We start from the raw sequence: 12,121 nt of genomic DNA, 5'->3' as shown, positions 1-12,121 counted from the left end.
CTCCTCTCTTTATTTTCTTAGTTACTCTGGCTAAAATATTGTCAATTTTGTTTAACTTTTCAAAAAACCAACTTTTTGTTTCATTGATCTTTTGTAGTTTTTGTTTCAATTTCATTTCTTCTCTGATCTTTTTCATTTTTTATTTTTCTACTAATTTTGGGTTTGGTTTACTCTTGCTCTTGTAGTTCTTTAAGATGCATCATTATGTTGTTTATTTGAAATTTCTTTTCTTTTTTTGATGTAGGCACTGATAACTATAAACTTCTCTCTTATTACTGCTTTTGCTATATCCCATAGGTTTTTGCGTGTTGTGTTTGTTTCATTAAGTTTTTAATTTCCTTCTTCATTTCTTCATTGACATACTGTTTACTCAGGAGCATATTGTATAATTTCCATGTGTTTGTATAACTTGCAAAGTTTCTCATGTCATTGATTCTTAGTCTTATTCCACCGTGGTCAGAGAAGATGCTTGATATGATTTCAAGTTTCTTGAGTGTCATAAGACTCGTTTTGTGACCTAAGATATGGTCTATCCTTGAGAATGATGCCTGTGCCGAGAAAAAGGCTGTATTCCGCAGTTGTTGGATGAAACGTTCCGTAAATATCCATTAGGTTCATTTGGTTTCTAGCACAGATTAAGTCTAATGTTTATTTGTTGATTTTTCTGTCTGGAAGATCTGTCCAACGCTGAACACGGGATGTTGAAGTCTCCAGCTACTATTGTACTGGGGCTTACATCTCTCTTTATCTCCAACAATACTTGCTTTATGTATCTGGGTGCGACATGGTTGGGTGGAGATATATTTACAAATGTTATATCCTCTTGGTGAATTGTCTTCTTTATCATTATATAGTGACTTTCTGTGTCTCTACCTACAGTTTTGGCCTCGAAATCTATTTTGTCTGATATAAGTATAGAGACTCCTGCTCTTTTTTGGTTTCTATTAACATGGAATATCTTTTTCCATCCATTATTTTTAGTCTATGTGTATCTTTATGGGTGAAGAGTGCTTCCTGTAGGCAACAGATCAATGGGGCTTGTTTTTTCATCCATTCAACCACTCTATGTCTAAGTTTTGTCCAATTATATTCATGTTCTTATTGATAAGTAAAGACTTGCTTCTGCCATTTTGTTATTTGTTTTCTGGTTGTTTTTTGGTCTTGTCTTTCTTCTTTTTTTCCTTCCTGTTTTCCTGAAGTGAAGATGACTTCTCTGGTAATATGATTTACTTTCTTCCTTTTTATTTTTTATGTCTCCATTGTATGTTTTTTGGTTTGAGGGTACCATGAAGCTCGCAAATACTATCTTATAACCAATTATTTTAAGCTGATAACAACTTAACACTGTTCAGATACACAAACAAACAAGTCGAAGGAAAACTAATAAAAATTCTATGCCTTATCTTCATCCTTTGGCTTTTCAACTTTTTTTTTTTAACTTTCGTTGTTACATCCCATTGTACTGACTATGTCTTGAAAAGTTTTGAAGTTATTATTTTTTATTGCTTCATTGTTTATTCTTTTTCATCTTTCTACTTAGGACAAGAGTAGTTTGCATACTACAGTTACAGTGCTATAATATTCTGTGATTATCTATGTACTTACTATTACCAGCATGTTTTATACCTTCAGGCGATTGTGTATTGCTCATTAATGTTCTTTTCTTTCTTATCGAAGTACTCCCTTTAGCATTTCTTGTAGGACAGGTCTGATGTTGATGAAATCCCTCAACTTTTGTCTGGGAAAGTCTTTATTTCCCCTTCATGTTTGAAGGATATTATCACTGGATGTTCTATTCTAGGGTAAAAGTGTTCTCTTTTTTCTTTTTTTTTTCCTTCAGCACTTTAAACATGTCATGCCACTCTCTCCTGGTCCATAAGGTTTCCACTGAAAAGCCTGCTGCCAGACATATGGGAGCTTCATTATTTGTTTATTTTCTCTTTTCTTTATCCTTGACCTCTGGGAGTTTGATTATTAAATTCTTTGAAGTAGTCTTCTTTGGATTAAATCTGTTCGACTTTATATAACCTTCTTGTACTTGGATATTGATATTTTTTCTCTAGGTCTGGGAAGTTCTCATTATTATTCCTTTGAATAAACTTTCTACTCATATCTTTTTATCTACCTCTTCTGTAAGGCCAGTAACTCTTAGATTTGCCATTTTAGGCTAATTTCTAGATCCTGTAGGTGGGCTTCATTTTTTTTCTTTTATTTCCTCTGACTGTGTATCTTCAAATAGACTGTCTTCAAGCTCGCTCATTTTTTTTCTTCTGCTTAATCAATTCTGCTATTAAAGGGCTCTGATGCATTCTTCAACAAGCCAATTACATTCTCAGCTCCAGAATTTCTGATTGGTTCTTTTAAAATTATTTTACTCTCTTTGTTAAATGTGTCTGATGGAATTCTGAATTCCTTCTCTGTGTTATCTTGAGTTGATTTGAGTTTCCTCAACTCACCTATTTTAAATTCTCTGTCTAAAAGGTCACATATCTCTGTTTCTCCAGGATTGGTCCCTGGTGCCTTATTTAATTCATTTGTTGAGGTCATGTTTTCCTGGATGGTGTTGATCCTAATTTATGTTCTTTGGTGTGTGGGCATTGAAGAATTAGGTGTTTATTGTCGTCTTCACTGTCTGGGCTTATTTGTATGTCCCTCTTTAGAAGGCTTTCCAGATATTTGAAAGAACTCGGGTGTTGTGATCTAAGCTGTGTCTACTTTAGGAGATATCCAAGCCTAGTAATGCTGTGGTTCTTGCAGACTCATAGAAGTACCACTTTGATGGTCTTGGACAAGATCCAGGAGAATTCTCTGGATTACCAGGAAGAGACTTTTGTTCTCTTTCCTTTCTTTCTCCTAAATAGAGTCTCCTTCTGTTTTCTGAGCCACCTTCCACTGTTGTCTTAATTGTAGCTGTGCCATTAATATTCATATATTAATGCCCCCTAAACCTGCAAATTTTACACACTCTTTTCTCCAAAGATGTCCATGTCCTTCTGAAGTCTGCATTAAGGATCCCAGGAGCAATACATTGATGGTGAAACAAAAGAAAACAAAACAAAAACAAAAATATTTAATCCAGGAAGCTGGGTTTATTTATTTAAGGTAGCTGAAGTTTGGTTTATTTATTTAAACCAGCCCAAATAAGTGACTTGTGGCAAACCCACGATAATGTACCCTACTACCACTGGATTTTGATTTTTTAGGCAGAGTAGCAGGTCTTCAGTCACTCACCTGGTCCCATGAGCTGGATGAGAAAATCCACGATCTGCATGGTACCATCCTGTGTGTGTGGTTTTATTCACATTATAGAAGGCTCACCCTGGGCAGTCCATAGAGCCCAGGGTAAGCCCTCTATAATGTGAGTAAAACCAGACAGACAGGAGGAGAGGAGAGGAGAGGAGGGGAAGTGGGGGTGGGGTGGGGAGGGAAGGGGGGGCAAGGGAGAGGAGGGGAGGGGAGAGGAGGGGAGGGAAGGAGCCTATGTTTCCATAGGCAGTATTTAAGACTTAGTATTTTAATAACATCTTTTTGTTTTCCCCTCTGTATTTTTGCAGCCTTATTTTAATTAATTTCTTGCTCCACTTTCCAACTTCTTCTAATCCAGGATTCATAACTGACAGCATTGGCTCATAGACTTGGCTCTAGAAAGTAAATTTAATACAGCTTGGATTCAAAGCCATGTTATTTCAGTTGAAAAGCTCATATGTCTGAGCACTCATTACCTTCGGTTCACAACAAGGCTAAGAGGAGAGTTTTATGTTGTGCAGGGACAGAGAGGAAACACATCACACACACCATACAAATGCATTTTTGAAACAAACCGGTCAATAAGTCTCTCTTTATGTTTAAAAACTGCTCAGGGGTGCTACTGTGATACAAGTTTACTCTGCTGTAATTCTGGCATGATAAACTTGTATCGCAGTTGTGATCATTTTCATAAAGAGCAATTCAATTCTCTAGAAGTATTAAATAATGCCTGGAAATAAGCCTCCATCATTTTCTTATCTATTCAAGGGAGTTAATAGTTGCTTAAGATAAGATATCTTTATAAATCTTCATAACATCTAAATAATTGTATTTAAAATTTTCTTCTCTCTCCCTCTCATCATTCAGTGCTGTCTATGAGCCCTCTGGGAGGTTATTATTTTCAAATTCACAAGCGTTTACTTCCCTGATGAGCACTTTCCTAGAAATATGCCTTGTTGACATGAACTGCTCAGGAAACAGAAAAAAAAAATAACAGAGTCATGAAAAATAATATTCTTTCCTTATAAGGGAGACAGAGGGAAGAAGTAGAAAAGAAACCTTATCCATCACTACAGCCCCATTTTGTTGTTTTTAACTGATCACAGCTTATTGCCCTGAGTCCTTTTGCAAAAGGTCATCCCCGAGGTCAAGACTACCGAGATGGCCCAGGCGGCCAACCTTCAGAAAAGGGATTCTCAGGAGGGCAATTTGCTAATGGAGCAGCAAAAATTGGTGACAGTTACAGAAGGAAAAGCAGAAAGTGACTCACAGTCCCCAGTTTACCAACTAGATCTGTAAAAATGAAGAAGAGAACATTAATTAGCGGTAAATCTAGTAGGAAATTGAGCCAGGACCCTAAGTAATTAGCCATTTGCTCTAAAATCCTCTCTCCCTGCTTCATGCGGCTCTGCTGAGCTGCCCAGCTAAGAATTCTGACCTGCACCAGACATCGTTTTTAAACACAATAGAATAAGGAGTGTCCCGCTCCATTTATAGAGTTCCAAGCCTGTTGGGTTCTCTTGAGCTGCTGTGGCTTGGATCTAGCTGGGCAGAGAGAAAAGACGGGAAGAGCAGACTTCCGTGTTAGCAGCAAAATTTTGTCATAATCCTCCAGAGACAACTGCCCTGAATCTGAGTGCACATACACTGTTGACCGTCACAAACGATAGGAGGGCGTAAGTCCCATCCACGTTGGAGCTGTCATAGATTTAGGCTTACTTTTACATTATTTTCAGTGCCTTTACTGGTTATGAAAAATCTAGTGTTTTTTTTTTTTTTTCCCCAAAATCCTGTGATATGATTTGAGATGAATAGACAGTTTCTGAAGTGGCATTAGAAAAATGGTATTCTATCTGCTTGGTAGAAAAGAGGAAAAAAATCATGATTCTAAGGTCAATTAGCCATTTTTAGAACTAATTTGTTCATAGTCATTAGGTACATTTATATACTTGGAACAGTTCACGCTCGGAAATACTTATTTTAGGAATCCATTTAGTTAAAAGAGAACTGAAGCACTTCAGTCAGTGATTCTAAACAGGATATTTCATTGTGACTGTTTATTTTTTTGATAGCCATTAGTGGATTTTTCCAGTTGTCTGAGAGAATTTTACTTACTAGTAGGATTTATCTTAGACATAAAGCAGTGACATGTCTCATAAATTTGTTCAGGACTCTCCAAACTTTTCATTCATTAAGAAGTCATTAAATTCTTAATGATTCTTGGCGGACAGGAAACCTGGGTGTCCCAAGCCTGAAGCTAGCTACAGACAAATGAGCATGCGCACTCGAGCCAGACACTTTCACCATCTCATTCCTCTTCATTCTTTCCCTGGACGTAATTTAATGAGATGCGGTTTAGGCTGTTTAGTTTGGTGTGTCCTTCAACTTGGCTTGGATACTAACTGTGAGTCTATTTTCACGAGGGAGGGAGCAGGAAGATGAAAAGGAAGTGCTGGATGCCATGCATGGAGCTGTCTGTGATTTTATTTTTAAATGAGAGACTCGACCAGTTAATTAATTTATTTGGTTAAGTAATTTATTTTGAATAAATACATAATAACCAAAGTTAAAGTCACCTAAAATTATAGTTGACCCTTGAACGACACAAAGTTGAACTGCACAGGTTCACATATGCAGACTGTCTTCTGCTTCTGCCAACAGGAGACAGCAAGACCAACCGCTCCTCCTTCGCCTACTCAAGGTGAAGACGATGAGGATGAAGATCTTTATAATGATCCACTTCCACCTGCTTAATAGTAACTACGTTTTCTCTTTCTTATGATTTTCTTAATAGCTTACTTTACTGTAAGATGGGTGTGATTTTTGTCTTGCCCTGTGATGGTCCATATGTTCACCGGCCACAGTGATAAAAGCAGTTAAGAAGTCAAATGTAGCATCTAGAATTATTCAGATCTCACAGTTGTGTGGACGACTAGAAAGTATCCTTTAGTTTTCTGAAACTTTGGTTGTATCTGAGTATATATACATATATTTAAAACAGAGAAATACAATTCATATTAATTACATTGGAATTAGAGGGAATTTGTAGAACTTTTGCTATGCCATTGGATAAAATCTTGGCATTATTATTAGAATTCATCTTATTGGTTATTATTATATTGAAGAAATAATTTGATTTATAAATAGATTCTTATTTTCTAGAAGAAGGTAAAAAACACGCACCTGACTTTTCTATGGCGTAAAGCCAAGGCTGGCAATCTGTATTCTGGCTGCCTGATCTTCCCTACCAGTTGTTTTTATAAATAAAGTTTTATTGGAACATAACTACATTCATTTATTAACATATCACCAGTGACAGCTTTTGAGCTGCAATGATAGGGAAGGTTTGACAGAGACTGTGTGACCCACAAAGCCTAAAATATTTGCCATCTCATCCTTTACATAAGAAATTTGCCAACCCCGATTGTTAGTGATTTGAAGAAACTACATTAGATTTGTTTCTCATAAAATATAAGGTTCAGTGTTATTTATGAATGAAATCTAAATGTCTTTAAAGGTTTAAACAATAGAAGTGGGAATTATGGTTTTTTGAAAGTGGAAAATTGAAGGCTATGTATTTTTTTTCCAAAATTTGGTGTTGTACGGATTTTTTCCTCTCTGTTTTTGTTAAAATTCTCTTTATCACTTATTTTCATGACAGGCTATCTTGCTAATAATTTAAAGCCTTTAATGATGGGAGTGATTTCAATAACATTACCTTTTTCACTTTCATTTCGTTGCCAAATAAACACAAATTAAAGACTAGACTTTGATCAGAAGTTGATTCTTCAGCATTTAGCAATGACATTTACTGCTAGTATAAAATATCTTTAAAGATTCCGTAGCTACAGATATCCTTTTGAATGGAAAACTAAAGCACATTCACCACCAGCTCTAAGAACATACTGCTAAACCCAGTCTAGAAAGTAGTTGGTGAGCTCATACAGAATATTACTCAAGGCCTTTCCTGCCCTGTCAGTTCCTAGGCTGACGAAGTGTGGCAGCCACCTGGCCTTCCATTACTCCTCTTTCCCCAATATAACACTGTGCCTTGAGAGCAGCACTCCCACATCACGAGTACTGAGCTCCAATTACCTCTTGGGCAGGCCTCACACATGTTGCTTAACCTCTCGGGTCTCACTTTTCTCATCTGTAAAAAGGAATCATAATGGCACCACCTCAGAGGGTAAACACAAAGAATTTAGAAGTGTGGCATGTTCCTGGTGTTATCCTCCAAGCGGAATGTCAGAAGCTAGGAAGGGTCTTTGTGAAATGACAAAATAATCTAACTTTTTGAAAAAAAAATAATTTTCACATTTCCGTAGGAATCATAATGAATGCCTCAACATATTCTTAGAGAAATGACTCAAATACAGCACCTCCTCTTTATCTGATGGCGAAATATCTTTCTTCATCTGTGTATGTCTCTCTCATTTCTTCCGATTTTAGGAAGTAAGAAGCTCACACAGGGAGTTTAAGTTTTATGTGCTTTTACTCACCTGGCACGTTTTGCCTGAGTTCACAAAAGAGGTTGATTCTCCGACAGAAATGGGAAGTCTAGCAAGTCAAAACATTACCTCAAAAGCTTGGTCGAGATTAATCTGCTGTCAGACATGCGTGTTTTCACCTGCAGCATCTCTCCAAAAATGCACAGGGCAATGCATTTAACTCGAGTTTGCAATAATGGCAGTAAAATGGGATGGCAGCTCAGCCAAGCAGATGAAAAGAACAACCCCTGGAGGATCTACAGTGAGCCGGGTTTTGTTTTGTTTTCTTTTTAATGTTTTACTCACCTGGTATAACACATAATATTTTTTATTGTGAAAACAGAAAGGCAAGTGTTAAAAGAGCCCAAGCGTGGCACCTTTAGAGAATGAAAAATGTGGAACATAACAAGTCATCCTGTCAGTACCTGCGCAGCACCACACCTTGAAGCATCATTCAAAGGCCAGCCTCTCAATGGGTTTTACTTCCCCAAAGAATAGTTTTGAACTTCTACTATAAATTCTGCAGGACACATGAATACCTTAAGACTGTGGTGTAACTTTAAAACAAACCAAAATTTAAATGTGCAATAGTAAAGCTCCTAGCTAGGACAATGAAGAGTAGAATGAAAAACTTAATTTTAAGGATCAATTTTGAAGAAAACACCAAAAAATGCTTTTAAAGACATACTCCCTGCAGCTTTTGCCTTTCCTTTTGTATTGTAGCAAATTTCTTTTCTCACAGTGGGATTTTAAATTAATTTATAATTATACACACTTGCAGGGGCTGAGAGAGAAATGACCTAATTATAGACCAAATGGATACCCTCTGGCTATCCTGCAATTAGAGCTACCAGAGTAATGGATGGGTTTTATCCTGCCTTGAGTGGATTCAGTGACTGACCTGGCAGTGAGCACTGACAGAGGTTTGCAGAGTCCACAGCATAATGTCAAAATCTGTGTAAATTATTTGGAAGCAAAAATAAACAAATCGAAGTAAAATTCCAAGTGATTGTAGAATTCAAACTTCCTTTTCTCTGAGAAGATATAAACACCAACTGTGACCATCAAGGAAGGAAATATAAGCAGAAGGTTTTAATGCTGTCTCTCTATTTAACTAGATTCTAATTAGTTAAAATTAAGCTGCCAGGGAATAACAGCCACAGTGACATTGAAGACAAAAATGCCTAGTTCTAACATAATTCCCACCGTTTCTTAGATTTCTCTTTTTTGTTGTTGAGGTTTAGTTGGAAATGTTAGAGGAAGCTAAAGGTCTTAACAGGTATCTAACAGGGTCACTGAAGCAGGAAATTCCTTTTTAGTAATTCTTTGGCCTTACTTTCTCTCTGTACACTCTACAGCAAGGGAATAATGACTTTTTTATGTCGTGTACTCAATTCTTTCCCCTTCTTCCAGCCAAGGGGGCATTTCCCTGCCTGTTCTCTCGGTACGAACCCCAAAAAGGGTACTTACCCTGAAATTTTAAAAGGGTCACATTTTTTGGCTAGTTAACAGAAATATTTTGGCTAATATGCAGCTCCCAAGACCCGCATGAAACAATTAGAAAACGATATGAATGATGTGATTGAGCTGGAGGAGAAAAAGAACCAGTAAATTACTTTTTATGAGTTGGGGGAAATCAGAACAGAACAGAGTATTGTCCTGGTGTATACAATGCTCACATGAGTGAATTGATGATGTAAGGGGATATATGTGCTGAGATGGGTGGCAATGATGTGTGGCTGCTAACGGCAGAAGACAAAGACTGCAGCTCAAGTAATTCATTATTCACCGCCTTTTTCTGTGTTTTCTTCTATGCACAATGATATTATCTAAAGCTACCATATAGTTAATACTTAAGTAATAAATATTTTATAGCATCATCAATACATTTATTGTGGTTTCATTAACCAAAACTGTCACATCCTCTTAAAGAGATTATATGTATTTTAGTGAGAGCGAGTGGTGAAATAATAATTTGTCCAGGTCATACACTCTATCATGTAGTATGATTTGTCGTTAGATAGAGAAAATACTTTCAAATGTTTACCCAAATCTTATGACTTGAAATTTGTTACCACCAGTCCTGAATTAGAAGAGGTTCTGAAAGGAGCACTGAATAGGGAAAGGAAAATCTGTTACCACTGCAAAAATACACTTAAGTACACACAGGCCAGTGGTACAATAAAGTAATCACAAAAACAAGTCTGCACAATAACCAGCTAACAACGTGATGACAGATCATATCGGCACATATCAAGATTACCCTTGAATGGAAATGTGCTAGATGCTCTAAATAAAAGACACAGAGTGGTAAGCTGAATAAACAAGCAAGACTCAATTGTATGCTGTCTTCAAGAGACCCATCTCACATGCAGTGACATCCACAGACTCAAAATAAAGGGATGGAGAAAAATCTGCTAAGCAAACAGCAAACAGGAAAAAAAGAAAAACAAACCAGGATTTGTAATTTTAATTTCAGACAAAATGGACTTTAAACAAACAAAGATACAAAAAGATAAAGAAGGGCATTATATAATGGTAAAAGGTTCAATTCAACAAGAAGACCTAACTATCCTAAACATATATGTACCCAACAAAGGAGCACCCAGATTCACAAAGCAAGTTCTTAGAGACTTGCAGTATGAGGCAGATCACTGAGGCAGAAAATTAATGAAGATATACAGGACCTGAATTCAACACTTGACCAAATAGACCTAACAGGCATCTACAGAATTCTCCACCTGAAAACAGTAACATGTAGATTCTCCTCATTGCCACATGGCACACGCTCCAAAACTGACCACATGATCAGACACAAAACAATACTCAGCAAGTTCAAAAAAAAAATTATACCAACCACACCACTTCACCACAGTGCAATAAAAATAGAAATCAATACTAAGAAAATCACTCAAAATTGTACAATCACTCAAAAAAATAAAACTTCAGGCCAATTACCTTGATGAACATAGACCAAGCTTTATTCCTGAGACACAAGATCGGTTCAACATATGCAAATGAAAAGGTGTAAGTCATCACATAAACAGAACTAGTAATTATCTCAATAGATGCAAAAAAAAAAAAAGCATTTGATAAAATTTAATGTCCCTTCATCAAAGGAACAATTTCAAAATAATAAGAGCCGTATATGACAAACCACAGACAGCATCATACTCAATGGGTAAAGCTGGAAGCCTTCCCCTTGAAAATCAGCACAACATAAAAATGCCCTCTGTCACCACTCCAATTTAACATAGTATTGGAAGTCCTAGCCAGAGCAATCAGTCAAGAAAAAGAAATAAAAGATATCAAAATAGGAAGAGAGGAAGTCAAACTATCCTTGTTTACAGATGACATAATTCTTTATCTAGAAAATTACACAGGTTCTGCTCTCCGTGTACAGCCTGGATTCAGCTAGTTCTCATTGCCTCTTCTGCAGTACCTAACTCCAAATCATCACCATCTCCCACCAGCATATTCCAAAATCACATTCTTGGCCTTTTCCCTGTAAAAAATTACATTTAAACATCCTATGTGTTAAAATCACATTCTACCAAGTCTTACTTGATTTGACCTCAGCTGTACCTTTGGCTGCCTCTCCTATTCCCCAGGCACGTGGAGCTCACTTCTGCCCCAGGGACATATGTGCACTTTTATTCTTTCTTTCACAGGATCATTAAGTATTATTCTCAAATGTCACTTCTTCAGGCTCTTCTGAGCCACATTCTGTGGGCCCTGTAGCATCTCTCCCCTACTTTCAGCCCACACGTGAAGGACACAAGCCATGGCTGGTATGTCTGTGTTCATACTTCTATTATTTTTCTTCACAAAATGTACTGTTGCCTTTCATTACACATTTAGCAGTCCATTATTTATTTCTTATTTCATTTTTGTTTCATGCCTTATAATCTAATTTCTAAAATGAAATGAATTCATAAAGTTCTACCACCTGGAATACAGCGAGGCACATAGCAGAGTCTCAAGAAATAGTAGAGACACTAATTTGTTGTGATAATTAACTCACACACCTAAATGGCTGTGGTGGTCTATTATGGGAATATTCATAAAGGCACTCATTCACTAGTCAAGATATGTCATTACCGGCCCCTGAATTGCCTCAATACTCACAAGTACAGCAAATGAGAGCACATTTTTCCTTCAGGATCATCTCAACTGCTTTTTGCAGAGAATAGTAGGTAGTTTCACATTGTTTGAGTTGCTAGATAGATTGGTATATTAGAAATTTGGGTTCCTAGGCAGGGCGCGGTGGCTCAAGCCTGTAATCCCAGCACTGTGGGAGGCCTAGGCAAGTGGATCATGAGGTCAAGAGATCGAGACCATCCTGGTCAACATGGTGAAACCCCGTCTCTACTAAAAACACAAAAAAT

The sequence above is a fragment of the Cebus imitator genome, unplaced genomic scaffold, assembly GCF_001604975.1.
Source record: "Cebus imitator isolate Cc_AM_T3 unplaced genomic scaffold, Cebus_imitator-1.0 Scaffold92, whole genome shotgun sequence".
NCBI lineage: Eukaryota > Metazoa > Chordata > Mammalia > Primates > Cebidae > Cebus > Cebus imitator.
The sequence above is the reverse complement of the archived record's forward strand: the minus strand, read 5'-3'. Positions refer to the sequence as shown.